General features: G+C 46.2%; 17 non-coding genes across 17 annotated transcripts; all 17 read right to left on the bottom strand.

Moving 5' to 3' along the window:
- Nucleotides 1-869: 869 nt before the first annotated feature.
- LOC142272367 (U2 spliceosomal RNA) lies at nucleotides 870-1,060 on the bottom strand. The gene has a single exon (XR_012737246.1). It is a non-coding gene; the product is annotated as a U2 spliceosomal RNA (small nuclear RNA).
- Nucleotides 1,061-2,447: 1,387 nt separating this feature from the next.
- On the bottom strand, nucleotides 2,448-2,638 carry LOC142272366 (U2 spliceosomal RNA). The gene has a single exon (XR_012737245.1). It is a non-coding gene; the product is annotated as a U2 spliceosomal RNA (small nuclear RNA).
- Nucleotides 2,639-4,025: 1,387 nt separating this feature from the next.
- LOC142272365 (U2 spliceosomal RNA) lies at nucleotides 4,026-4,216 on the bottom strand. Its single transcript, XR_012737244.1, has one exon. It is a non-coding gene; the product is annotated as a U2 spliceosomal RNA (small nuclear RNA).
- A 1,387-nt stretch (nucleotides 4,217-5,603) lies between these two features.
- On the bottom strand, nucleotides 5,604-5,794 carry LOC142272364 (U2 spliceosomal RNA). The gene has a single exon (XR_012737243.1). It is a non-coding gene; the product is annotated as a U2 spliceosomal RNA (small nuclear RNA).
- Nucleotides 5,795-7,181: 1,387 nt separating this feature from the next.
- LOC142272363 (U2 spliceosomal RNA) lies at nucleotides 7,182-7,372 on the bottom strand. Its single transcript, XR_012737242.1, has one exon. It is a non-coding gene; the product is annotated as a U2 spliceosomal RNA (small nuclear RNA).
- A 1,387-nt stretch (nucleotides 7,373-8,759) lies between these two features.
- LOC142272361 (U2 spliceosomal RNA) lies at nucleotides 8,760-8,950 on the bottom strand. Its single transcript, XR_012737241.1, has one exon. It is a non-coding gene; the product is annotated as a U2 spliceosomal RNA (small nuclear RNA).
- A 1,387-nt stretch (nucleotides 8,951-10,337) lies between these two features.
- On the bottom strand, nucleotides 10,338-10,528 carry LOC142272360 (U2 spliceosomal RNA). Its single transcript, XR_012737240.1, has one exon. It is a non-coding gene; the product is annotated as a U2 spliceosomal RNA (small nuclear RNA).
- Nucleotides 10,529-11,915: 1,387 nt separating this feature from the next.
- LOC142272359 (U2 spliceosomal RNA) lies at nucleotides 11,916-12,106 on the bottom strand. The gene has a single exon (XR_012737239.1). It is a non-coding gene; the product is annotated as a U2 spliceosomal RNA (small nuclear RNA).
- A 1,387-nt stretch (nucleotides 12,107-13,493) lies between these two features.
- On the bottom strand, nucleotides 13,494-13,684 carry LOC142272358 (U2 spliceosomal RNA). Its single transcript, XR_012737238.1, has one exon. It is a non-coding gene; the product is annotated as a U2 spliceosomal RNA (small nuclear RNA).
- A 1,387-nt stretch (nucleotides 13,685-15,071) lies between these two features.
- LOC142272356 (U2 spliceosomal RNA) lies at nucleotides 15,072-15,262 on the bottom strand. The gene has a single exon (XR_012737236.1). It is a non-coding gene; the product is annotated as a U2 spliceosomal RNA (small nuclear RNA).
- Nucleotides 15,263-16,649: 1,387 nt separating this feature from the next.
- On the bottom strand, nucleotides 16,650-16,840 carry LOC142272355 (U2 spliceosomal RNA). The gene has a single exon (XR_012737235.1). It is a non-coding gene; the product is annotated as a U2 spliceosomal RNA (small nuclear RNA).
- Nucleotides 16,841-18,227: 1,387 nt separating this feature from the next.
- Nucleotides 18,228-18,418, bottom strand: LOC142272354 (U2 spliceosomal RNA). Its single transcript, XR_012737234.1, has one exon. It is a non-coding gene; the product is annotated as a U2 spliceosomal RNA (small nuclear RNA).
- A 1,387-nt stretch (nucleotides 18,419-19,805) lies between these two features.
- Nucleotides 19,806-19,996, bottom strand: LOC142272353 (U2 spliceosomal RNA). The gene has a single exon (XR_012737233.1). It is a non-coding gene; the product is annotated as a U2 spliceosomal RNA (small nuclear RNA).
- A 1,387-nt stretch (nucleotides 19,997-21,383) lies between these two features.
- LOC142272352 (U2 spliceosomal RNA) lies at nucleotides 21,384-21,574 on the bottom strand. The gene has a single exon (XR_012737232.1). It is a non-coding gene; the product is annotated as a U2 spliceosomal RNA (small nuclear RNA).
- A 1,387-nt stretch (nucleotides 21,575-22,961) lies between these two features.
- On the bottom strand, nucleotides 22,962-23,152 carry LOC142272350 (U2 spliceosomal RNA). The gene has a single exon (XR_012737231.1). It is a non-coding gene; the product is annotated as a U2 spliceosomal RNA (small nuclear RNA).
- Nucleotides 23,153-24,539: 1,387 nt separating this feature from the next.
- On the bottom strand, nucleotides 24,540-24,730 carry LOC142272349 (U2 spliceosomal RNA). Its single transcript, XR_012737230.1, has one exon. It is a non-coding gene; the product is annotated as a U2 spliceosomal RNA (small nuclear RNA).
- A 1,387-nt stretch (nucleotides 24,731-26,117) lies between these two features.
- Nucleotides 26,118-26,308, bottom strand: LOC142272348 (U2 spliceosomal RNA). The gene has a single exon (XR_012737229.1). It is a non-coding gene; the product is annotated as a U2 spliceosomal RNA (small nuclear RNA).
- Nucleotides 26,309-26,452: the final 144 nt, after the last annotated feature.

Raw genomic sequence — 26,452 nt, 5'->3', positions numbered from 1 at the left:
CAGCTTGTTTTCTAGGCAGCAGCGCTATTGTGATGTCATCGGGGGGCATTGTGACAAGCCGCCAGTGTTCCGTCTCTTCATGTTGTGCACAGTTCAAACGGAAAATACATCAACAGGCAGACTACAGAAAAGCTTACTATCAAAGGTTAGAGGGGGGCTTTCTCAGAGGGCTTTTTACAGTTTTTCTATTCCCAATTAGCCGTTTAAGTGTACTTATTGAAAGTAGTAATTCTTTCATAGGCCGCCCTTTCTTAGTATTTGACGTTCCTTATATTGCGGTATGAGGCTTCGCAGTAGGTTGCAAACATTCATCACCCATGACTGTCCCCAATTGAGCTCAGAAGCTCAATGTCTATCATGACCTCTCTTTTAGAATGTCCAAGAGCAAGCAAACTATTCCTCCAGGAGAGGGCGCCAACAGACTACTAAAGAGATCATCATTACTCAAAGAAAACCCCAAAAACCAATGCATGATAGGAATAAACAGGTAACTTTCTTTGGAGTGGAAGCGGAGAGATCGCACCAGATGCCAATTCTAGATGTTATCACACCTGTGGTCACTGCAGCAGCAGGTGAATCCACTTTGTCCAAAAGGGATCTATTCCATTCAATTGCAAATGATCTAGATAAGACAGAGAACTGCAGCACGGGGACATAGCCGAGTTGGTCAGGTTGAGTGGTGATGAGTTTGCTATTTGGATGAATAAAGAAAGTCAAAAGTGTGAAAGATAAAAAACAAAAGGAGGAAGTGTGAAAAGTGAATGGGCCAAATTGAGGTGCATATGAAGACGTATGCTTTCTTCCAATTCATTAAATCGGGCTAATATGAATCAGGTGAATTGAGTTCTGCTTTTGGAAACTGGGTTAAGAAGGGGTGCACCGTTCCTGGAGGTACTGCAATACCAGGTCAATGCGTGGAGTGGACAGAGCAAGCTCTTTTTCCATCTCCCTGTTCTAAAAATCCATTTAATATATGGTCCCCAGATAGGGGACGTATCAGATATTAAACTGATAAGAACAGATACTACACTTGATCTTAGCCAAAAGGCCGAGAAGCGATAACCAGAATTGGTTTGGGCCTCGAGTGGCACCCTGGCCTATGCCGGACACATCTTAGGGAGAGAGAGCGAGAGGGAGACAAACCCACGCCTACACAAGACATTTTGTCACCCAAGCCAACCCTTGAAAAGGCTGCTTTGCAGAGCCAAAACAAGAAGAATGGTGCGTTTTGCAGCCGCCGCCCACTGCAATGAATCTGAATAACTCCTCCTTTAGGGCGCAAGCAACTCCCCTCCCCCTTGCAGTCTTTCCAATTCACGATACAAAAAGACGGACAGGACAGGTTGCCTGACTTTCCGTCACTGCCACCCTTTGCCATCCTTACCCGTAGAAAGCCCTTTCATCATCCCCAAACCCTAATCTTTTCCCTTTCCTTCCCAGCCCCCAAACCCTGCCCTCTGTACCTTTCTCACCACCCGCTTCCCTTCTCCTGTCATCCCCCTACCACCCGGGAAAAAAAGAGATTGCCCCCTCCTTCCACTAGCCCACCCTCCCACCCAAAGAACAACTTCTTCTGCGCAGCTTGTTTTCTAGGCAGCAGCGCTATTGTGATGTCATCGGGGGGCATTGTGACAAGCCGCCAGTGTTCCGTCTCTTCATGTTGTGCACAGTTCAAACGGAAAATACATCAACAGGCAGACTACAGAAAAGCTTACTATCAAAGGTTAGAGGGGGGCTTTCTCAGAGGGCTTTTTACAGTTTTTCTATTCCCAATTAGCCGTTTAAGTGTACTTATTGAAAGTAGTAATTCTTTCATAGGCCGCCCTTTCTTAGTATTTGACGTTCCTTATATTGCGGTATGAGGCTTCGCAGTAGGTTGCAAACATTCATCACCCATGACTGTCCCCAATTGAGCTCAGAAGCTCAATGTCTATCATGACCTCTCTTTTAGAATGTCCAAGAGCAAGCAAACTATTCCTCCAGGAGAGGGCGCCAACAGACTACTAAAGAGATCATCATTACTCAAAGAAAACCCCAAAAACCAATGCATGATAGGAATAAACAGGTAACTTTCTTTGGAGTGGAAGCGGAGAGATCGCACCAGATGCCAATTCTAGATGTTATCACACCTGTGGTCACTGCAGCAGCAGGTGAATCCACTTTGTCCAAAAGGGATCTATTCCATTCAATTGCAAATGATCTAGATAAGACAGAGAACTGCAGCACGGGGACATAGCCGAGTTGGTCAGGTTGAGTGGTGATGAGTTTGCTATTTGGATGAATAAAGAAAGTCAAAAGTGTGAAAGATAAAAAACAAAAGGAGGAAGTGTGAAAAGTGAATGGGCCAAATTGAGGTGCATATGAAGACGTATGCTTTCTTCCAATTCATTAAATCGGGCTAATATGAATCAGGTGAATTGAGTTCTGCTTTTGGAAACTGGGTTAAGAAGGGGTGCACCGTTCCTGGAGGTACTGCAATACCAGGTCAATGCGTGGAGTGGACAGAGCAAGCTCTTTTTCCATCTCCCTGTTCTAAAAATCCATTTAATATATGGTCCCCAGATAGGGGACGTATCAGATATTAAACTGATAAGAACAGATACTACACTTGATCTTAGCCAAAAGGCCGAGAAGCGATAACCAGAATTGGTTTGGGCCTCGAGTGGCACCCTGGCCTATGCCGGACACATCTTAGGGAGAGAGAGCGAGAGGGAGACAAACCCACGCCTACACAAGACATTTTGTCACCCAAGCCAACCCTTGAAAAGGCTGCTTTGCAGAGCCAAAACAAGAAGAATGGTGCGTTTTGCAGCCGCCGCCCACTGCAATGAATCTGAATAACTCCTCCTTTAGGGCGCAAGCAACTCCCCTCCCCCTTGCAGTCTTTCCAATTCACGATACAAAAAGACGGACAGGACAGGTTGCCTGACTTTCCGTCACTGCCACCCTTTGCCATCCTTACCCGTAGAAAGCCCTTTCATCATCCCCAAACCCTAATCTTTTCCCTTTCCTTCCCAGCCCCCAAACCCTGCCCTCTGTACCTTTCTCACCACCCGCTTCCCTTCTCCTGTCATCCCCCTACCACCCGGGAAAAAAAGAGATTGCCCCCTCCTTCCACTAGCCCACCCTCCCACCCAAAGAACAACTTCTTCTGCGCAGCTTGTTTTCTAGGCAGCAGCGCTATTGTGATGTCATCGGGGGGCATTGTGACAAGCCGCCAGTGTTCCGTCTCTTCATGTTGTGCACAGTTCAAACGGAAAATACATCAACAGGCAGACTACAGAAAAGCTTACTATCAAAGGTTAGAGGGGGGCTTTCTCAGAGGGCTTTTTACAGTTTTTCTATTCCCAATTAGCCGTTTAAGTGTACTTATTGAAAGTAGTAATTCTTTCATAGGCCGCCCTTTCTTAGTATTTGACGTTCCTTATATTGCGGTATGAGGCTTCGCAGTAGGTTGCAAACATTCATCACCCATGACTGTCCCCAATTGAGCTCAGAAGCTCAATGTCTATCATGACCTCTCTTTTAGAATGTCCAAGAGCAAGCAAACTATTCCTCCAGGAGAGGGCGCCAACAGACTACTAAAGAGATCATCATTACTCAAAGAAAACCCCAAAAACCAATGCATGATAGGAATAAACAGGTAACTTTCTTTGGAGTGGAAGCGGAGAGATCGCACCAGATGCCAATTCTAGATGTTATCACACCTGTGGTCACTGCAGCAGCAGGTGAATCCACTTTGTCCAAAAGGGATCTATTCCATTCAATTGCAAATGATCTAGATAAGACAGAGAACTGCAGCACGGGGACATAGCCGAGTTGGTCAGGTTGAGTGGTGATGAGTTTGCTATTTGGATGAATAAAGAAAGTCAAAAGTGTGAAAGATAAAAAACAAAAGGAGGAAGTGTGAAAAGTGAATGGGCCAAATTGAGGTGCATATGAAGACGTATGCTTTCTTCCAATTCATTAAATCGGGCTAATATGAATCAGGTGAATTGAGTTCTGCTTTTGGAAACTGGGTTAAGAAGGGGTGCACCGTTCCTGGAGGTACTGCAATACCAGGTCAATGCGTGGAGTGGACAGAGCAAGCTCTTTTTCCATCTCCCTGTTCTAAAAATCCATTTAATATATGGTCCCCAGATAGGGGACGTATCAGATATTAAACTGATAAGAACAGATACTACACTTGATCTTAGCCAAAAGGCCGAGAAGCGATAACCAGAATTGGTTTGGGCCTCGAGTGGCACCCTGGCCTATGCCGGACACATCTTAGGGAGAGAGAGCGAGAGGGAGACAAACCCACGCCTACACAAGACATTTTGTCACCCAAGCCAACCCTTGAAAAGGCTGCTTTGCAGAGCCAAAACAAGAAGAATGGTGCGTTTTGCAGCCGCCGCCCACTGCAATGAATCTGAATAACTCCTCCTTTAGGGCGCAAGCAACTCCCCTCCCCCTTGCAGTCTTTCCAATTCACGATACAAAAAGACGGACAGGACAGGTTGCCTGACTTTCCGTCACTGCCACCCTTTGCCATCCTTACCCGTAGAAAGCCCTTTCATCATCCCCAAACCCTAATCTTTTCCCTTTCCTTCCCAGCCCCCAAACCCTGCCCTCTGTACCTTTCTCACCACCCGCTTCCCTTCTCCTGTCATCCCCCTACCACCCGGGAAAAAAAGAGATTGCCCCCTCCTTCCACTAGCCCACCCTCCCACCCAAAGAACAACTTCTTCTGCGCAGCTTGTTTTCTAGGCAGCAGCGCTATTGTGATGTCATCGGGGGGCATTGTGACAAGCCGCCAGTGTTCCGTCTCTTCATGTTGTGCACAGTTCAAACGGAAAATACATCAACAGGCAGACTACAGAAAAGCTTACTATCAAAGGTTAGAGGGGGGCTTTCTCAGAGGGCTTTTTACAGTTTTTCTATTCCCAATTAGCCGTTTAAGTGTACTTATTGAAAGTAGTAATTCTTTCATAGGCCGCCCTTTCTTAGTATTTGACGTTCCTTATATTGCGGTATGAGGCTTCGCAGTAGGTTGCAAACATTCATCACCCATGACTGTCCCCAATTGAGCTCAGAAGCTCAATGTCTATCATGACCTCTCTTTTAGAATGTCCAAGAGCAAGCAAACTATTCCTCCAGGAGAGGGCGCCAACAGACTACTAAAGAGATCATCATTACTCAAAGAAAACCCCAAAAACCAATGCATGATAGGAATAAACAGGTAACTTTCTTTGGAGTGGAAGCGGAGAGATCGCACCAGATGCCAATTCTAGATGTTATCACACCTGTGGTCACTGCAGCAGCAGGTGAATCCACTTTGTCCAAAAGGGATCTATTCCATTCAATTGCAAATGATCTAGATAAGACAGAGAACTGCAGCACGGGGACATAGCCGAGTTGGTCAGGTTGAGTGGTGATGAGTTTGCTATTTGGATGAATAAAGAAAGTCAAAAGTGTGAAAGATAAAAAACAAAAGGAGGAAGTGTGAAAAGTGAATGGGCCAAATTGAGGTGCATATGAAGACGTATGCTTTCTTCCAATTCATTAAATCGGGCTAATATGAATCAGGTGAATTGAGTTCTGCTTTTGGAAACTGGGTTAAGAAGGGGTGCACCGTTCCTGGAGGTACTGCAATACCAGGTCAATGCGTGGAGTGGACAGAGCAAGCTCTTTTTCCATCTCCCTGTTCTAAAAATCCATTTAATATATGGTCCCCAGATAGGGGACGTATCAGATATTAAACTGATAAGAACAGATACTACACTTGATCTTAGCCAAAAGGCCGAGAAGCGATAACCAGAATTGGTTTGGGCCTCGAGTGGCACCCTGGCCTATGCCGGACACATCTTAGGGAGAGAGAGCGAGAGGGAGACAAACCCACGCCTACACAAGACATTTTGTCACCCAAGCCAACCCTTGAAAAGGCTGCTTTGCAGAGCCAAAACAAGAAGAATGGTGCGTTTTGCAGCCGCCGCCCACTGCAATGAATCTGAATAACTCCTCCTTTAGGGCGCAAGCAACTCCCCTCCCCCTTGCAGTCTTTCCAATTCACGATACAAAAAGACGGACAGGACAGGTTGCCTGACTTTCCGTCACTGCCACCCTTTGCCATCCTTACCCGTAGAAAGCCCTTTCATCATCCCCAAACCCTAATCTTTTCCCTTTCCTTCCCAGCCCCCAAACCCTGCCCTCTGTACCTTTCTCACCACCCGCTTCCCTTCTCCTGTCATCCCCCTACCACCCGGGAAAAAAAGAGATTGCCCCCTCCTTCCACTAGCCCACCCTCCCACCCAAAGAACAACTTCTTCTGCGCAGCTTGTTTTCTAGGCAGCAGCGCTATTGTGATGTCATCGGGGGGCATTGTGACAAGCCGCCAGTGTTCCGTCTCTTCATGTTGTGCACAGTTCAAACGGAAAATACATCAACAGGCAGACTACAGAAAAGCTTACTATCAAAGGTTAGAGGGGGGCTTTCTCAGAGGGCTTTTTACAGTTTTTCTATTCCCAATTAGCCGTTTAAGTGTACTTATTGAAAGTAGTAATTCTTTCATAGGCCGCCCTTTCTTAGTATTTGACGTTCCTTATATTGCGGTATGAGGCTTCGCAGTAGGTTGCAAACATTCATCACCCATGACTGTCCCCAATTGAGCTCAGAAGCTCAATGTCTATCATGACCTCTCTTTTAGAATGTCCAAGAGCAAGCAAACTATTCCTCCAGGAGAGGGCGCCAACAGACTACTAAAGAGATCATCATTACTCAAAGAAAACCCCAAAAACCAATGCATGATAGGAATAAACAGGTAACTTTCTTTGGAGTGGAAGCGGAGAGATCGCACCAGATGCCAATTCTAGATGTTATCACACCTGTGGTCACTGCAGCAGCAGGTGAATCCACTTTGTCCAAAAGGGATCTATTCCATTCAATTGCAAATGATCTAGATAAGACAGAGAACTGCAGCACGGGGACATAGCCGAGTTGGTCAGGTTGAGTGGTGATGAGTTTGCTATTTGGATGAATAAAGAAAGTCAAAAGTGTGAAAGATAAAAAACAAAAGGAGGAAGTGTGAAAAGTGAATGGGCCAAATTGAGGTGCAGATGAAGACGTATGCTTTCTTCCAATTCATTAAATCGGGCTAATATGAATCAGGTGAATTGAGTTCTGCTTTTGGAAACTGGGTTAAGAAGGGGTGCACCGTTCCTGGAGGTACTGCAATACCAGGTCAATGCGTGGAGTGGACAGAGCAAGCTCTTTTTCCATCTCCCTGTTCTAAAAATCCATTTAATATATGGTCCCCAGATAGGGGACGTATCAGATATTAAACTGATAAGAACAGATACTACACTTGATCTTAGCCAAAAGGCCGAGAAGCGATAACCAGAATTGGTTTGGGCCTCGAGTGGCACCCTGGCCTATGCCGGACACATCTTAGGGAGAGAGAGCGAGAGGGAGACAAACCCACGCCTACACAAGACATTTTGTCACCCAAGCCAACCCTTGAAAAGGCTGCTTTGCAGAGCCAAAACAAGAAGAATGGTGCGTTTTGCAGCCGCCGCCCACTGCAATGAATCTGAATAACTCCTCCTTTAGGGCGCAAGCAACTCCCCTCCCCCTTGCAGTCTTTCCAATTCACGATACAAAAAGACGGACAGGACAGGTTGCCTGACTTTCCGTCACTGCCACCCTTTGCCATCCTTACCCGTAGAAAGCCCTTTCATCATCCCCAAACCCTAATCTTTTCCCTTTCCTTCCCAGCCCCCAAACCCTGCCCTCTGTACCTTTCTCACCACCCGCTTCCCTTCTCCTGTCATCCCCCTACCACCCGGGAAAAAAAGAGATTGCCCCCTCCTTCCACTAGCCCACCCTCCCACCCAAAGAACAACTTCTTCTGCGCAGCTTGTTTTCTAGGCAGCAGCGCTATTGTGATGTCATCGGGGGGCATTGTGACAAGCCGCCAGTGTTCCGTCTCTTCATGTTGTGCACAGTTCAAACGGAAAATACATCAACAGGCAGACTACAGAAAAGCTTACTATCAAAGGTTAGAGGGGGGCTTTCTCAGAGGGCTTTTTACAGTTTTTCTATTCCCAATTAGCCGTTTAAGTGTACTTATTGAAAGTAGTAATTCTTTCATAGGCCGCCCTTTCTTAGTATTTGACGTTCCTTATATTGCGGTATGAGGCTTCGCAGTAGGTTGCAAACATTCATCACCCATGACTGTCCCCAATTGAGCTCAGAAGCTCAATGTCTATCATGACCTCTCTTTTAGAATGTCCAAGAGCAAGCAAACTATTCCTCCAGGAGAGGGCGCCAACAGACTACTAAAGAGATCATCATTACTCAAAGAAAACCCCAAAAACCAATGCATGATAGGAATAAACAGGTAACTTTCTTTGGAGTGGAAGCGGAGAGATCGCACCAGATGCCAATTCTAGATGTTATCACACCTGTGGTCACTGCAGCAGCAGGTGAATCCACTTTGTCCAAAAGGGATCTATTCCATTCAATTGCAAATGATCTAGATAAGACAGAGAACTGCAGCACGGGGACATAGCCGAGTTGGTCAGGTTGAGTGGTGATGAGTTTGCTATTTGGATGAATAAAGAAAGTCAAAAGTGTGAAAGATAAAAAACAAAAGGAGGAAGTGTGAAAAGTGAATGGGCCAAATTGAGGTGCAGATGAAGACGTATGCTTTCTTCCAATTCATTAAATCGGGCTAATATGAATCAGGTGAATTGAGTTCTGCTTTTGGAAACTGGGTTAAGAAGGGGTGCACCGTTCCTGGAGGTACTGCAATACCAGGTCAATGCGTGGAGTGGACAGAGCAAGCTCTTTTTCCATCTCCCTGTTCTAAAAATCCATTTAATATATGGTCCCCAGATAGGGGACGTATCAGATATTAAACTGATAAGAACAGATACTACACTTGATCTTAGCCAAAAGGCCGAGAAGCGATAACCAGAATTGGTTTGGGCCTCGAGTGGCACCCTGGCCTATGCCGGACACATCTTAGGGAGAGAGAGCGAGAGGGAGACAAACCCACGCCTACACAAGACATTTTGTCACCCAAGCCAACCCTTGAAAAGGCTGCTTTGCAGAGCCAAAACAAGAAGAATGGTGCGTTTTGCAGCCGCCGCCCACTGCAATGAATCTGAATAACTCCTCCTTTAGGGCGCAAGCAACTCCCCTCCCCCTTGCAGTCTTTCCAATTCACGATACAAAAAGACGGACAGGACAGGTTGCCTGACTTTCCGTCACTGCCACCCTTTGCCATCCTTACCCGTAGAAAGCCCTTTCATCATCCCCAAACCCTAATCTTTTCCCTTTCCTTCCCAGCCCCCAAACCCTGCCCTCTGTACCTTTCTCACCACCCGCTTCCCTTCTCCTGTCATCCCCCTACCACCCGGGAAAAAAAGAGATTGCCCCCTCCTTCCACTAGCCCACCCTCCCACCCAAAGAACAACTTCTTCTGCGCAGCTTGTTTTCTAGGCAGCAGCGCTATTGTGATGTCATCGGGGGGCATTGTGACAAGCCGCCAGTGTTCCGTCTCTTCATGTTGTGCACAGTTCAAACGGAAAATACATCAACAGGCAGACTACAGAAAAGCTTACTATCAAAGGTTAGAGGGGGGCTTTCTCAGAGGGCTTTTTACAGTTTTTCTATTCCCAATTAGCCGTTTAAGTGTACTTATTGAAAGTAGTAATTCTTTCATAGGCCGCCCTTTCTTAGTATTTGACGTTCCTTATATTGCGGTATGAGGCTTCGCAGTAGGTTGCAAACATTCATCACCCATGACTGTCCCCAATTGAGCTCAGAAGCTCAATGTCTATCATGACCTCTCTTTTAGAATGTCCAAGAGCAAGCAAACTATTCCTCCAGGAGAGGGCGCCAACAGACTACTAAAGAGATCATCATTACTCAAAGAAAACCCCAAAAACCAATGCATGATAGGAATAAACAGGTAACTTTCTTTGGAGTGGAAGCGGAGAGATCGCACCAGATGCCAATTCTAGATGTTATCACACCTGTGGTCACTGCAGCAGCAGGTGAATCCACTTTGTCCAAAAGGGATCTATTCCATTCAATTGCAAATGATCTAGATAAGACAGAGAACTGCAGCACGGGGACATAGCCGAGTTGGTCAGGTTGAGTGGTGATGAGTTTGCTATTTGGATGAATAAAGAAAGTCAAAAGTGTGAAAGATAAAAAACAAAAGGAGGAAGTGTGAAAAGTGAATGGGCCAAATTGAGGTGCAGATGAAGACGTATGCTTTCTTCCAATTCATTAAATCGGGCTAATATGAATCAGGTGAATTGAGTTCTGCTTTTGGAAACTGGGTTAAGAAGGGGTGCACCGTTCCTGGAGGTACTGCAATACCAGGTCAATGCGTGGAGTGGACAGAGCAAGCTCTTTTTCCATCTCCCTGTTCTAAAAATCCATTTAATATATGGTCCCCAGATAGGGGACGTATCAGATATTAAACTGATAAGAACAGATACTACACTTGATCTTAGCCAAAAGGCCGAGAAGCGATAACCAGAATTGGTTTGGGCCTCGAGTGGCACCCTGGCCTATGCCGGACACATCTTAGGGAGAGAGAGCGAGAGGGAGACAAACCCACGCCTACACAAGACATTTTGTCACCCAAGCCAACCCTTGAAAAGGCTGCTTTGCAGAGCCAAAACAAGAAGAATGGTGCGTTTTGCAGCCGCCGCCCACTGCAATGAATCTGAATAACTCCTCCTTTAGGGCGCAAGCAACTCCCCTCCCCCTTGCAGTCTTTCCAATTCACGATACAAAAAGACGGACAGGACAGGTTGCCTGACTTTCCGTCACTGCCACCCTTTGCCATCCTTACCCGTAGAAAGCCCTTTCATCATCCCCAAACCCTAATCTTTTCCCTTTCCTTCCCAGCCCCCAAACCCTGCCCTCTGTACCTTTCTCACCACCCGCTTCCCTTCTCCTGTCATCCCCCTACCACCCGGGAAAAAAAGAGATTGCCCCCTCCTTCCACTAGCCCACCCTCCCACCCAAAGAACAACTTCTTCTGCGCAGCTTGTTTTCTAGGCAGCAGCGCTATTGTGATGTCATCGGGGGGCATTGTGACAAGCCGCCAGTGTTCCGTCTCTTCATGTTGTGCACAGTTCAAACGGAAAATACATCAACAGGCAGACTACAGAAAAGCTTACTATCAAAGGTTAGAGGGGGGCTTTCTCAGAGGGCTTTTTACAGTTTTTCTATTCCCAATTAGCCGTTTAAGTGTACTTATTGAAAGTAGTAATTCTTTCATAGGCCGCCCTTTCTTAGTATTTGACGTTCCTTATATTGCGGTATGAGGCTTCGCAGTAGGTTGCAAACATTCATCACCCATGACTGTCCCCAATTGAGCTCAGAAGCTCAATGTCTATCATGACCTCTCTTTTAGAATGTCCAAGAGCAAGCAAACTATTCCTCCAGGAGAGGGCGCCAACAGACTACTAAAGAGATCATCATTACTCAAAGAAAACCCCAAAAACCAATGCATGATAGGAATAAACAGGTAACTTTCTTTGGAGTGGAAGCGGAGAGATCGCACCAGATGCCAATTCTAGATGTTATCACACCTGTGGTCACTGCAGCAGCAGGTGAATCCACTTTGTCCAAAAGGGATCTATTCCATTCAATTGCAAATGATCTAGATAAGACAGAGAACTGCAGCACGGGGACATAGCCGAGTTGGTCAGGTTGAGTGGTGATGAGTTTGCTATTTGGATGAATAAAGAAAGTCAAAAGTGTGAAAGATAAAAAACAAAAGGAGGAAGTGTGAAAAGTGAATGGGCCAAATTGAGGTGCATATGAAGACGTATGCTTTCTTCCAATTCATTAAATCGGGCTAATATGAATCAGGTGAATTGAGTTCTGCTTTTGGAAACTGGGTTAAGAAGGGGTGCACCGTTCCTGGAGGTACTGCAATACCAGGTCAATGCGTGGAGTGGACAGAGCAAGCTCTTTTTCCATCTCCCTGTTCTAAAAATCCATTTAATATATGGTCCCCAGATAGGGGACGTATCAGATATTAAACTGATAAGAACAGATACTACACTTGATCTTAGCCAAAAGGCCGAGAAGCGATAACCAGAATTGGTTTGGGCCTCGAGTGGCACCCTGGCCTATGCCGGACACATCTTAGGGAGAGAGAGCGAGAGGGAGACAAACCCACGCCTACACAAGACATTTTGTCACCCAAGCCAACCCTTGAAAAGGCTGCTTTGCAGAGCCAAAACAAGAAGAATGGTGCGTTTTGCAGCCGCCGCCCACTGCAATGAATCTGAATAACTCCTCCTTTAGGGCGCAAGCAACTCCCCTCCCCCTTGCAGTCTTTCCAATTCACGATACAAAAAGACGGACAGGACAGGTTGCCTGACTTTCCGTCACTGCCACCCTTTGCCATCCTTACCCGTAGAAAGCCCTTTCATCATCCCCAAACCCTAATCTTTTCCCTTTCCTTCCCAGCCCCCAAACCCTGCCCTCTGTACCTTTCTCACCACCTGCTTCCCTTCTCCTGTCATCCCCCTACCACCCGGGAAAAAAAGAGATTGCCCCCTCCTTCCACTAGCCCACCCTCCCACCCAAAGAACAACTTCTTCTGCGCAGCTTGTTTTCTAGGCAGCAGCGCTATTGTGATGTCATCGGGGGGCATTGTGACAAGCCGCCAGTGTTCCGTCTCTTCATGTTGTGCACAGTTCAAACGGAAAATACATCAACAGGCAGACTACAGAAAAGCTTACTATCAAAGGTTAGAGGGGGGCTTTCTCAGAGGGCTTTTTACAGTTTTTCTATTCCCAATTAGCCGTTTAAGTGTACTTATTGAAAGTAGTAATTCTTTCATAGGCCGCCCTTTCTTAGTATTTGACGTTCCTTATATTGCGGTATGAGGCTTCGCAGTAGGTTGCAAACATTCATCACCCATGACTGTCCCCAATTGAGCTCAGAAGCTCAATGTCTATCATGACCTCTCTTTTAGAATGTCCAAGAGCAAGCAAACTATTCCTCCAGGAGAGGGCGCCAACAGACTACTAAAGAGATCATCATTACTCAAAGAAAACCCCAAAAACCAATGCATGATAGGAATAAACAGGTAACTTTCTTTGGAGTGGAAGCGGAGAGATCGCACCAGATGCCAATTCTAGATGTTATCACACCTGTGGTCACTGCAGCAGCAGGTGAATCCACTTTGTCCAAAAGGGATCTATTCCATTCAATTGCAAATGATCTAGATAAGACAGAGAACTGCAGCACGGGGACATAGCCGAGTTGGTCAGGTTGAGTGGTGATGAGTTTGCTATTTGGATGAATAAAGAAAGTCAAAAGTGTGAAAGATAAAAAACAAAAGGAGGAAGTGTGAAAAGTGAATGGGCCAAATTGAGGTGCATATGAAGACGTATGCTTTCTTCCAATTCATTAAATCGGGCTAATATGAATCAGGTGAATTGAGTTCTGCTTTTGGAAACTGGGTTAAGAAGGGGTGCACCGTTCCTGGAGGTACTGCAATACCAGGTCAATGCGTGGAGTGGACAGAGCAAGCTCTTTTTCCATCTCCCTGTTCTAAAAATCCATTTAATATATGGTCCCCAGATAGGGGACGTATCAGATATTAAACTGATAAGAACAGATACTACACTTGATCTTAGCCAAAAGGCCGAGAAGCGATAACCAGAATTGGTTTGGGCCTCGAGTGGCACCCTGGCCTATGCCGGACACATCTTAGGGAGAGAGAGCGAGAGGGAGACAAACCCACGCCTACACAAGACATTTTGTCACCCAAGCCAACCCTTGAAAAGGCTGCTTTGCAGAGCCAAAACAAGAAGAATGGTGCGTTTTGCAGCCGCCGCCCACTGCAATGAATCTGAATAACTCCTCCTTTAGGGCGCAAGCAACTCCCCTCCCCCTTGCAGTCTTTCCAATTCACGATACAAAAAGACGGACAGGACAGGTTGCCTGACTTTCCGTCACTGCCACCCTTTGCCATCCTTACCCGTAGAAAGCCCTTTCATCATCCCCAAACCCTAATCTTTTCCCTTTCCTTCCCAGCCCCCAAACCCTGCCCTCTGTACCTTTCTCACCACCCGCTTCCCTTCTCCTGTCATCCCCCTACCACCCGGGAAAAAAAGAGATTGCCCCCTCCTTCCACTAGCCCACCCTCCCACCCAAAGAACAACTTCTTCTGCGCAGCTTGTTTTCTAGGCAGCAGCGCTATTGTGATGTCATCGGGGGGCATTGTGACAAGCCGCCAGTGTTCCGTCTCTTCATGTTGTGCACAGTTCAAACGGAAAATACATCAACAGGCAGACTACAGAAAAGCTTACTATCAAAGGTTAGAGGGGGGCTTTCTCAGAGGGCTTTTTACAGTTTTTCTATTCCCAATTAGCCGTTTAAGTGTACTTATTGAAAGTAGTAATTCTTTCATAGGCCGCCCTTTCTTAGTATTTGACGTTCCTTATATTGCGGTATGAGGCTTCGCAGTAGGTTGCAAACATTCATCACCCATGACTGTCCCCAATTGAGCTCAGAAGCTCAATGTCTATCATGACCTCTCTTTTAGAATGTCCAAGAGCAAGCAAACTATTCCTCCAGGAGAGGGCGCCAACAGACTACTAAAGAGATCATCATTACTCAAAGAAAACCCCAAAAACCAATGCATGATAGGAATAAACAGGTAACTTTCTTTGGAGTGGAAGCGGAGAGATCGCACCAGATGCCAATTCTAGATGTTATCACACCTGTGGTCACTGCAGCAGCAGGTGAATCCACTTTGTCCAAAAGGGATCTATTCCATTCAATTGCAAATGATCTAGATAAGACAGAGAACTGCAGCACGGGGACATAGCCGAGTTGGTCAGGTTGAGTGGTGATGAGTTTGCTATTTGGATGAATAAAGAAAGTCAAAAGTGTGAAAGATAAAAAACAAAAGGAGGAAGTGTGAAAAGTGAATGGGCCAAATTGAGGTGCATATGAAGACGTATGCTTTCTTCCAATTCATTAAATCGGGCTAATATGAATCAGGTGAATTGAGTTCTGCTTTTGGAAACTGGGTTAAGAAGGGGTGCACCGTTCCTGGAGGTACTGCAATACCAGGTCAATGCGTGGAGTGGACAGAGCAAGCTCTTTTTCCATCTCCCTGTTCTAAAAATCCATTTAATATATGGTCCCCAGATAGGGGACGTATCAGATATTAAACTGATAAGAACAGATACTACACTTGATCTTAGCCAAAAGGCCGAGAAGCGATAACCAGAATTGGTTTGGGCCTCGAGTGGCACCCTGGCCTATGCCGGACACATCTTAGGGAGAGAGAGCGAGAGGGAGACAAACCCACGCCTACACAAGACATTTTGTCACCCAAGCCAACCCTTGAAAAGGCTGCTTTGCAGAGCCAAAACAAGAAGAATGGTGCGTTTTGCAGCCGCCGCCCACTGCAATGAATCTGAATAACTCCTCCTTTAGGGCGCAAGCAACTCCCCTCCCCCTTGCAGTCTTTCCAATTCACGATACAAAAAGACGGACAGGACAGGTTGCCTGACTTTCCGTCACTGCCACCCTTTGCCATCCTTACCCGTAGAAAGCCCTTTCATCATCCCCAAACCCTAATCTTTTCCCTTTCCTTCCCAGCCCCCAAACCCTGCCCTCTGTACCTTTCTCACCACCCGCTTCCCTTCTCCTGTCATCCCCCTACCACCCGGGAAAAAAAGAGATTGCCCCCTCCTTCCACTAGCCCACCCTCCCACCCAAAGAACAACTTCTTCTGCGCAGCTTGTTTTCTAGGCAGCAGCGCTATTGTGATGTCATCGGGGGGCATTGTGACAAGCCGCCAGTGTTCCGTCTCTTCATGTTGTGCACAGTTCAAACGGAAAATACATCAACAGGCAGACTACAGAAAAGCTTACTATCAAAGGTTAGAGGGGGGCTTTCTCAGAGGGCTTTTTACAGTTTTTCTATTCCCAATTAGCCGTTTAAGTGTACTTATTGAAAGTAGTAATTCTTTCATAGGCCGCCCTTTCTTAGTATTTGACGTTCCTTATATTGCGGTATGAGGCTTCGCAGTAGGTTGCAAACATTCATCACCCATGACTGTCCCCAATTGAGCTCAGAAGCTCAATGTCTATCATGACCTCTCTTTTAGAATGTCCAAGAGCAAGCAAACTATTCCTCCAGGAGAGGGCGCCAACAGACTACTAAAGAGATCATCATTACTCAAAGAAAACCCCAAAAACCAATGCATGATAGGAATAAACAGGTAACTTTCTTTGGAGTGGAAGCGGAGAGATCGCACCAGATGCCAATTCTAGATGTTATCACACCTGTGGTCACTGCAGCAGCAGGTGAATCCACTTTGTCCAAAAGGGATCTATTCCATTCAATTGCAAATGATCTAGATAAGACAGAGAACTGCAGCACGGGGACATAGCCGAGTTGGTCAGGTTGAGTGGTGATGAGTTTGCTATTTGGATGAATAAAGAAAGTCAAAAGTGTGAAAGATAAAAAACAAAAGGAGGAAGTGTGAAAAGTGAATGGGCCAAATTGAGGTGCATATGAAGACGTATGCTTTCTTCCAATTCATTAAATCGGGCTAATATGAATCAGGTGAATTGAGTTCTGCTTTTGGAAACTGGGTTAAGAAGGGGTGCACCGTTCCTGGAGGTACTGCAATACCAGGTCAATGCGTGGAGTGGACAGAGCAAGCTCTTTTTCCATCTCCCTGTTCTAAAAATCCATTTAATATATGGTCCCCAGATAGGGGACGTATCAGATATTAAACTGATAAGAACAGATACTACACTTGATCTTAGCCAAAAGGCCGAGAAGCGATAACCAGAATTGGTTTGGGCCTCGAGTGGCACCCTGGCCTATGCCGGACACATCTTAGGGAGAGAGAGCGAGAGGGAGACAAACCCACGCCTACACAAGACATTTTGTCACCCAAGCCAACCCTTGAAAAGGCTGCTTTGCAGAGCCAAAACAAGAAGAATGGTGCGTTTTGCAGCCGCCGCCCACTGCAATGAATCTGAATAACTCCTCCTTTAGGGCGCAAGCAACTCCCCTCCCCCTTGCAGTCTTTCCAATTCACGATACAAAAAGACGGACAGGACAGGTTGCCTGACTTTCCGTCACTGCCACCCTTTGCCATCCTTACCCGTAGAAAGCCCTTTCATCATCCCCAAACCCTAATCTTTTCCCTTTCCTTCCCAGCCCCCAAACCCTGCCCTCTGTACCTTTCTCACCACCCGCTTCCCTTCTCCTGTCATCCCCCTACCACCCGGGAAAAAAAGAGATTGCCCCCTCCTTCCACTAGCCCACCCTCCCACCCAAAGAACAACTTCTTCTGCGCAGCTTGTTTTCTAGGCAGCAGCGCTATTGTGATGTCATCGGGGGGCATTGTGACAAGCCGCCAGTGTTCCGTCTCTTCATGTTGTGCACAGTTCAAACGGAAAATACATCAACAGGCAGACTACAGAAAAGCTTACTATCAAAGGTTAGAGGGGGGCTTTCTCAGAGGGCTTTTTACAGTTTTTCTATTCCCAATTAGCCGTTTAAGTGTACTTATTGAAAGTAGTAATTCTTTCATAGGCCGCCCTTTCTTAGTATTTGACGTTCCTTATATTGCGGTATGAGGCTTCGCAGTAGGTTGCAAACATTCATCACCCATGACTGTCCCCAATTGAGCTCAGAAGCTCAATGTCTATCATGACCTCTCTTTTAGAATGTCCAAGAGCAAGCAAACTATTCCTCCAGGAGAGGGCGCCAACAGACTACTAAAGAGATCATCATTACTCAAAGAAAACCCCAAAAACCAATGCATGATAGGAATAAACAGGTAACTTTCTTTGGAGTGGAAGCGGAGAGATCGCACCAGATGCCAATTCTAGATGTTATCACACCTGTGGTCACTGCAGCAGCAGGTGAATCCACTTTGTCCAAAAGGGATCTATTCCATTCAATTGCAAATGATCTAGATAAGACAGAGAACTGCAGCACGGGGACATAGCCGAGTTGGTCAGGTTGAGTGGTGATGAGTTTGCTATTTGGATGAATAAAGAAAGTCAAAAGTGTGAAAGATAAAAAACAAAAGGAGGAAGTGTGAAAAGTGAATGGGCCAAATTGAGGTGCATATGAAGACGTATGCTTTCTTCCAATTCATTAAATCGGGCTAATATGAATCAGGTGAATTGAGTTCTGCTTTTGGAAACTGGGTTAAGAAGGGGTGCACCGTTCCTGGAGGTACTGCAATACCAGGTCAATGCGTGGAGTGGACAGAGCAAGCTCTTTTTCCATCTCCCTGTTCTAAAAATCCATTTAATATATGGTCCCCAGATAGGGGACGTATCAGATATTAAACTGATAAGAACAGATACTACACTTGATCTTAGCCAAAAGGCCGAGAAGCGATAACCAGAATTGGTTTGGGCCTCGAGTGGCACCCTGGCCTATGCCGGACACATCTTAGGGAGAGAGAGCGAGAGGGAGACAAACCCACGCCTACACAAGACATTTTGTCACCCAAGCCAACCCTTGAAAAGGCTGCTTTGCAGAGCCAAAACAAGAAGAATGGTGCGTTTTGCAGCCGCCGCCCACTGCAATGAATCTGAATAACTCCTCCTTTAGGGCGCAAGCAACTCCCCTCCCCCTTGCAGTCTTTCCAATTCACGATACAAAAAGACGGACAGGACAGGTTGCCTGACTTTCCGTCACTGCCACCCTTTGCCATCCTTACCCGTAGAAAGCCCTTTCATCATCCCCAAACCCTAATCTTTTCCCTTTCCTTCCCAGCCCCCAAACCCTGCCCTCTGTACCTTTCTCACCACCCGCTTCCCTTCTCCTGTCATCCCCCTACCACCCGGGAAAAAAAGAGATTGCCCCCTCCTTCCACTAGCCCACCCTCCCACCCAAAGAACAACTTCTTCTGCGCAGCTTGTTTTCTAGGCAGCAGCGCTATTGTGATGTCATCGGGGGGCATTGTGACAAGCCGCCAGTGTTCCGTCTCTTCATGTTGTGCACAGTTCAAACGGAAAATACATCAACAGGCAGACTACAGAAAAGCTTACTATCAAAGGTTAGAGGGGGGCTTTCTCAGAGGGCTTTTTACAGTTTTTCTATTCCCAATTAGCCGTTTAAGTGTACTTATTGAAAGTAGTAATTCTTTCATAGGCCGCCCTTTCTTAGTATTTGACGTTCCTTATATTGCGGTATGAGGCTTCGCAGTAGGTTGCAAACATTCATCACCCATGACTGTCCCCAATTGAGCTCAGAAGCTCAATGTCTATCATGACCTCTCTTTTAGAATGTCCAAGAGCAAGCAAACTATTCCTCCAGGAGAGGGCGCCAACAGACTACTAAAGAGATCATCATTACTCAAAGAAAACCCCAAAAACCAATGCATGATAGGAATAAACAGGTAACTTTCTTTGGAGTGGAAGCGGAGAGATCGCACCAGATGCCAATTCTAGATGTTATCACACCTGTGGTCACTGCAGCAGCAGGTGAATCCACTTTGTCCAAAAGGGATCTATTCCATTCAATTGCAAATGATCTAGATAAGACAGAGAACTGCAGCACGGGGACATAGCCGAGTTGGTCAGGTTGAGTGGTGATGAGTTTGCTATTTGGATGAATAAAGAAAGTCAAAAGTGTGAAAGATAAAAAACAAAAGGAGGAAGTGTGAAAAGTGAATGGGCCAAATTGAGGTGCATATGAAGACGTATGCTTTCTTCCAATTCATTAAATCGGGCTAATATGAATCAGGTGAATTGAGTTCTGCTTTTGGAAACTGGGTTAAGAAGGGGTGCACCGTTCCTGGAGGTACTGCAATACCAGGTCAATGCGTGGAGTGGACAGAGCAAGCTCTTTTTCCATCTCCCTGTTCTAAAAATCCATTTAATATATGGTCCCCAGATAGGGGACGTATCAGATATTAAACTGATAAGAACAGATACTACACTTGATCTTAGCCAAAAGGCCGAGAAGCGATAACCAGAATTGGTTTGGGCCTCGAGTGGCACCCTGGCCTATGCCGGACACATCTTAGGGAGAGAGAGCGAGAGGGAGACAAACCCACGCCTACACAAGACATTTTGTCACCCAAGCCAACCCTTGAAAAGGCTGCTTTGCAGAGCCAAAACAAGAAGAATGGTGCGTTTTGCAGCCGCCGCCCACTGCAATGAATCTGAATAACTCCTCCTTTAGGGCGCAAGCAACTCCCCTCCCCCTTGCAGTCTTTCCAATTCACGATACAAAAAGACGGACAGGACAGGTTGCCTGACTTTCCGTCACTGCCACCCTTTGCCATCCTTACCCGTAGAAAGCCCTTTCATCATCCCCAAACCCTAATCTTTTCCCTTTCCTTCCCAGCCCCCAAACCCTGCCCTCTGTACCTTTCTCACCACCCGCTTCCCTTCTCCTGTCATCCCCCTACCACCCGGGAAAAAAAGAGATTGCCCCCTCCTTCCACTAGCCCACCCTCCCACCCAAAGAACAACTTCTTCTGCGCAGCTTGTTTTCTAGGCAGCAGCGCTATTGTGATGTCATCGGGGGGCATTGTGACAAGCCGCCAGTGTTCCGTCTCTTCATGTTGTGCACAGTTCAAACGGAAAATACATCAACAGGCAGACTACAGAAAAGCTTACTATCAAAGGTTAGAGGGGGGCTTTCTCAGAGGGCTTTTTACAGTTTTTCTATTCCCAATTAGCCGTTTAAGTGTACTTATTGAAAGTAGTAATTCTTTCATAGGCCGCCCTTTCTTAGTATTTGACGTTCCTTATATTGCGGTATGAGGCTTCGCAGTAGGTTGCAAACATTCATCACCCATGACTGTCCCCAATTGAGCTCAGAAGCTCAATGTCTATCATGACCTCTCTTTTAGAATGTCCAAGAGCAAGCAAACTATTCCTCCAGGAGAGGGCGCCAACAGACTACTAAAGAGATCATCATTACTCAAAGAAAACCCCAAAAACCAATGCATGATAGGAATAAACAGGTAACTTTCTTTGGAGTGGAAGCGGAGAGATCGCACCAGATGCCAATTCTAGATGTTATCACACCTGTGGTCACTGCAGCAGCAGGTGAATCCACTTTGTCCAAAAGGGATCTATTCCATTCAATTGCAAATGATCTAGATAAGACAGAGAACTGCAGCACGGGGACATAGCCGAGTTGGTCAGGTTGAGTGGTGATGAGTTTGCTATTTGGATGAATAAAGAAAGTCAAAAGTGTGAAAGATAAAAAACAAAAGGAGGAAGTGTGAAAAGTGAATGGGCCAAATTGAGGTGCATATGAAGACGTATGCTTTCTTCCAATTCATTAAATCGGGCTAATATGAATCAGGTGAATTGAGTTCTGCTTTTGGAAACTGGGTTAAGAAGGGGTGCACCGTTCCTGGAGGTACTGCAATACCAGGTCAATGCGTGGAGTGGACAGAGCAAGCTCTTTTTCCATCTCCCTGTTCTAAAAATCCATTTAATATATGGTCCCCAGATAGGGGACGTATCAGATATTAAACTGATAAGAACAGATACTACACTTGATCTTAGCCAAAAGGCCGAGAAGCGATAACCAGAATTGGTTTGGGCCTCGAGTGGCACCCTGGCCTATGCCGGACACATCTTAGGGAGAGAGAGCGAGAGGGAGACAAACCCACGCCTACACAAGACATTTTGTCACCCAAGCCAACCCTTGAAAAGGCTGCTTTGCAGAGCCAAAACAAGAAGAATGGTGCGTTTTGCAGCCGCCGCCCACTGCAATGAATCTGAATAACTCCTCCTTTAGGGCGCAAGCAACTCCCCTCCCCCTTGCAGTCTTTCCAATTCACGATACAAAAAGACGGACAGGACAGGTTGCCTGACTTTCCGTCACTGCCACCCTTTGCCATCCTTACCCGTAGAAAGCCCTTTCATCATCCCCAAACCCTAATCTTTTCCCTTTCCTTCCCAGCCCCCAAACCCTGCCCTCTGTACCTTTCTCACCACCCGCTTCCCTTCTCCTGTCATCCCCCTACCACCCGGGAAAAAAAGAGATTGCCCCCTCCTTCCACTAGCCCACCCTCCCACCCAAAGAACAACTTCTTCTGCGCAGCTTGTTTTCTAGGCAGCAGCGCTATTGTGATGTCATCGGGGGGCATTGTGACAAGCCGCCAGTGTTCCGTCTCTTCATGTTGTGCACAGTTCAAACGGAAAATACATCAACAGGCAGACTACAGAAAAGCTTACTATCAAAGGTTAGAGGGGGGCTTTCTCAGAGGGCTTTTTACAGTTTTTCTATTCCCAATTAGCCGTTTAAGTGTACTTATTGAAAGTAGTAATTCTTTCATAGGCCGCCCTTTCTTAGTATTTGACGTTCCTTATATTGCGGTATGAGGCTTCGCAGTAGGTTGCAAACATTCATCACCCATGACTGTCCCCAATTGAGCTCAGAAGCTCAATGTCTATCATGACCTCTCTTTTAGAATGTCCAAGAGCAAGCAAACTATTCCTCCAGGAGAGGGCGCCAACAGACTACTAAAGAGATCATCATTACTCAAAGAAAACCCCAAAAACCAATGCATGATAGGAATAAACAGGTAACTTTCTTTGGAGTGGAAGCGGAGAGATCGCACCAGATGCCAATTCTAGATGTTATCACACCTGTGGTCACTGCAGCAGCAGGTGAATCCACTTTGTCCAAAAGGGATCTATTCCATTCAATTGCAAATGATCTAGATAAGACAGAGAACTGCAGCACGGGGACATAGCCGAGTTGGTCAGGTTGAGTGGTGATGAGTTTGCTATTTGGATGAATAAAGAAAGTCAAAAGTGTGAAAGATAAAAAACAAAAGGAGGAAGTGTGAAAAGTGAATGGGCCAAATTGAGGTGCATATGAAGACGTATGCTTTCTTCCAATTCATTAAATCGGGCTAATATGAATCAGGTGAATTGAGTTCTGCTTTTGGAAACTGGGTTAAGAAGGGGTGCACCGTTCCTGGAGGTACTGCAATACCAGGTCAATGCGTGGAGTGGACAGAGCAAGCTCTTTTTCCATCTCCCTGTTCTAAAAATCCATTTAATATATGGTCCCCAGATAGGGGACGTATCAGATATTAAACTGATAAGAACAGATACTACACTTGATCTTAGCCAAAAGGCCGAGAAGCGATAACCAGAATTGGTTTGGGCCTCGAGTGGCACCCTGGCCTATGCCGGACACATCTTAGGGAGAGAGAGCGAGAGGGAGACAAACCCACGCCTACACAAGACATTTTGTCACCCAAGCCAACCCTTGAAAAGGCTGCTTTGCAGAGCCAAAACAAGAAGAATGGTGCGTTTTGCAGCCGCCGCCCACTGCAATGAATCTGAATAACTCCTCCTTTAGGGCGCAAGCAACTCCCCTCCCCCTTGCAGTCTTTCCAATTCACGATACAAAAAGACGGACAGGACAGGTTGCCTGACTTTCCGTCACTGCCACCCTTTGCCATCCTTACCCGTAGAAAGCCCTTTCATCATCCCCAAACCCTAATCTTTTCCCTTTCCTTCCCAGCCCCCAAACCCTGCCCTCTGTACCTTTCTCACCACCCGCTTCCCTTCTCCTGTCATCCCCCTACCACCCGGGAAAAAAAGAGATTGCCCCCTCCTTCCACTAGCCCACCCTCCCACCCAAAGAACAACTTCTTCTGCGCAGCTTGTTTTCTAGGCAGCAGCGCTATTGTGATGTCATCGGGGGGCATTGTGACAAGCCGCCAGTGTTCCGTCTCTTCATGTTGTGCACAGTTCAAACGGAAAATACATCAACAGGCAGACTACAGAAAAGCTTACTATCAAAGGTTAGAGGGGGGCTTTCTCAGAGGGCTTTTTACAGTTTTTCTATTCCCAATTAGCCGTTTAAGTGTACTTATTGAAAGTAGTAATTCTTTCATAGGCCGCCCTTTCTTAGTATTTGACGTTCCTTATATTGCGGTATGAGGCTTCGCAGTAGGTTGCAAACATTCATCACCCATGACTGTCCCCAATTGAGCTCAGAAGCTCAATGTCTATCATGACCTCTCTTTTAGAATGTCCAAGAGCAAGCAAACTATTCCTCCAGGAGAGGGCGCCAACAGACTACTAAAGAGATCATCATTACTCAAAGAAAACCCCAAAAACCAATGCATGATAGGAATAAACAGGTAACTTTCTTTGGAGTGGAAGCGGAGAGATCGCACCAGATGCCAATTCTAGATGTTATCACACCTGTGGTCACTGCAGCAGCAGGTGAATCCACTTTGTCCAAAAGGGATCTATTCCATTCAATTGCAAATGATCTAGATAAGACAGAGAACTGCAGCACGGGGACATAGCCGAGTTGGTCAGGTTGAGTGGTGATGAGTTTGCTATTTGGATGAATAAAGAAAGTCAAAAGTGTGAAAGATAAAAAACAAAAGGAGGAAGTGTGAAAAGTGAATGGGCCAAATTGAGGTGCATATGAAGACGTATGCTTTCTTCCAATTCATTAAATCGGGCTAATATGAATCAGGTGAATTGAGTTCTGCTTTTGGAAACTGGGTTAAGAAGGGGTGCACCGTTCCTGGAGGTACTGCAATACCAGGTCAATGCGTGGAGTGGACAGAGCAAGCTCTTTTTCCATCTCCCTGTTCTAAAAATCCATTTAATATATGGTCCCCAGATAGGGGACGTATCAGATATTAAACTGATAAGAACAGATACTACACTTGATCTTAGCCAAAAGGCCGAGAAGCGATAACCAGAATTGGTTTGGGCCTCGAGTGGCACCCTGGCCTATGCCGGACACATCTTAGGGAGAGAGAGCGAGAGGGAGACAAACCCACGCCTACACAAGACATTTTGTCACCCAAGCCAACCCTTGAAAAGGCTGCTTTGCAGAGCCAAAACAAGAAGAATGGTGCGTTTTGCAGCCGCCGCCCACTGCAATGAATCTGAATAACTCCTCCTTTAGGGCGCAAGCAACTCCCCTCCCCCTTGCAGTCTTTCCAATTCACGATACAAAAAGACGGACAGGACAGGTTGCCTGACTTTCCGTCACTGCCACCCTTTGCCATCCTTACCCGTAGAAAGCCCTTTCATCATCCCCAAACCCTAATCTTTTCCCTTTCCTTCCCAGCCCCCAAACCCTGCCCTCTGTACCTTTCTCACCACCCGCTTCCCTTCTCCTGTCATCCCCCTACCACCCGGGAAAAAAAGAGATTGCCCCCTCCTTCCACTAGCCCACCCTCCCACCCAAAGAACAACTTCTTCTGCGCAGCTTGTTTTCTAGGCAGCAGCGCTATTGTGATGTCATCGGGGGGCATTGTGACAAGCCGCCAGTGTTCCGTCTCTTCATGTTGTGCACAGTTCAAACGGAAAATACATCAACAGGCAGACTACAGAAAAGCTTACTATCAAAGGTTAGAGGGGGGCTTTCTCAGAGGGCTTTTTACAGTTTTTCTATTCCCAATTAGCCGTTTAAGTGTACTTATTGAAAGTAGTAATTCTTTCATAGGCCGCCCTTTCTTAGTATTTGACGTTCCTTATATTGCGGTATGAGGCTTCGCAGTAGGTTGCAAACATTCATCACCCATGACTGTCCCCAATTGAGCTCAGAAGCTCAATGTCTATCATGACCTCTCTTTTAGAATGTCCAAGAGCAAGCAAACTATTCCTCCAGGAGAGGGCGCCAACAGACTACTAAAGAGATCATCATTACTCAAAGAAAACCCCAAAAACCAATGCATGATAGGAATAAACAGGTAACTTTCTTTGGAGTGGAAGCGGAGAGATCGCACCAGATGCCAATTCTAGATGTTATCACACCTGTGGTCACTGCAGCAGCAGGTGAATCCACTTTGTCCAAAAGGGATCTATTCCATTCAATTGCAAATGATCTAGATAAGACAGAGAACTGCAGCACGGGGACATAGCCGAGTTGGTCAGGTTGAGTGGTGATGAGTTTGCTATTTGGATGAATAAAGAAAGTCAAAAGTGTGAAAGATAAAAAACAAAAGGAGGAAGTGTGAAAAGTGAATGGGCCAAATTGAGGTGCATATGAAGACGTATGCTTTCTTCCAATTCATTAAATCGGGCTAATATGAATCAGGTGAATTGAGTTCTGCTTTTGGAAACTGGGTTAAGAAGGGGTGCACCGTTCCTGGAGGTACTGCAATACCAGGTCAATGCGTGGAGTGGACAGAGCAAGCTCTTTTTCCATCTCCCTGTTCTAAAAATCCATTTAATATATGGTCCCCAGATAGGGGACGTATCAGATATTAAACTGATAAGAACAGATACTACACTTGATCTTAGCCAAAAGGCCGAGAAGCGATAACCAGAATTGGTTTGGGCCTCGAGTGGCACCCTGGCCTATGCCGGACACATCTTAGGGAGAGAGAGCGAGAGGGAGACAAACCCACGCCTACACAAGACATTTTGTCACCCAAGCCAACCCTTGAAAAGGCTGCTTTGCAGAG

The sequence above is a fragment of the Anomaloglossus baeobatrachus genome, unplaced genomic scaffold (assembly GCF_048569485.1).
Source record: "Anomaloglossus baeobatrachus isolate aAnoBae1 unplaced genomic scaffold, aAnoBae1.hap1 Scaffold_3490, whole genome shotgun sequence".
Lineage (NCBI taxonomy): Eukaryota > Metazoa > Chordata > Amphibia > Anura > Aromobatidae > Anomaloglossus > Anomaloglossus baeobatrachus.
This window is presented reverse-complemented; position numbering and strand designations above follow the sequence as displayed.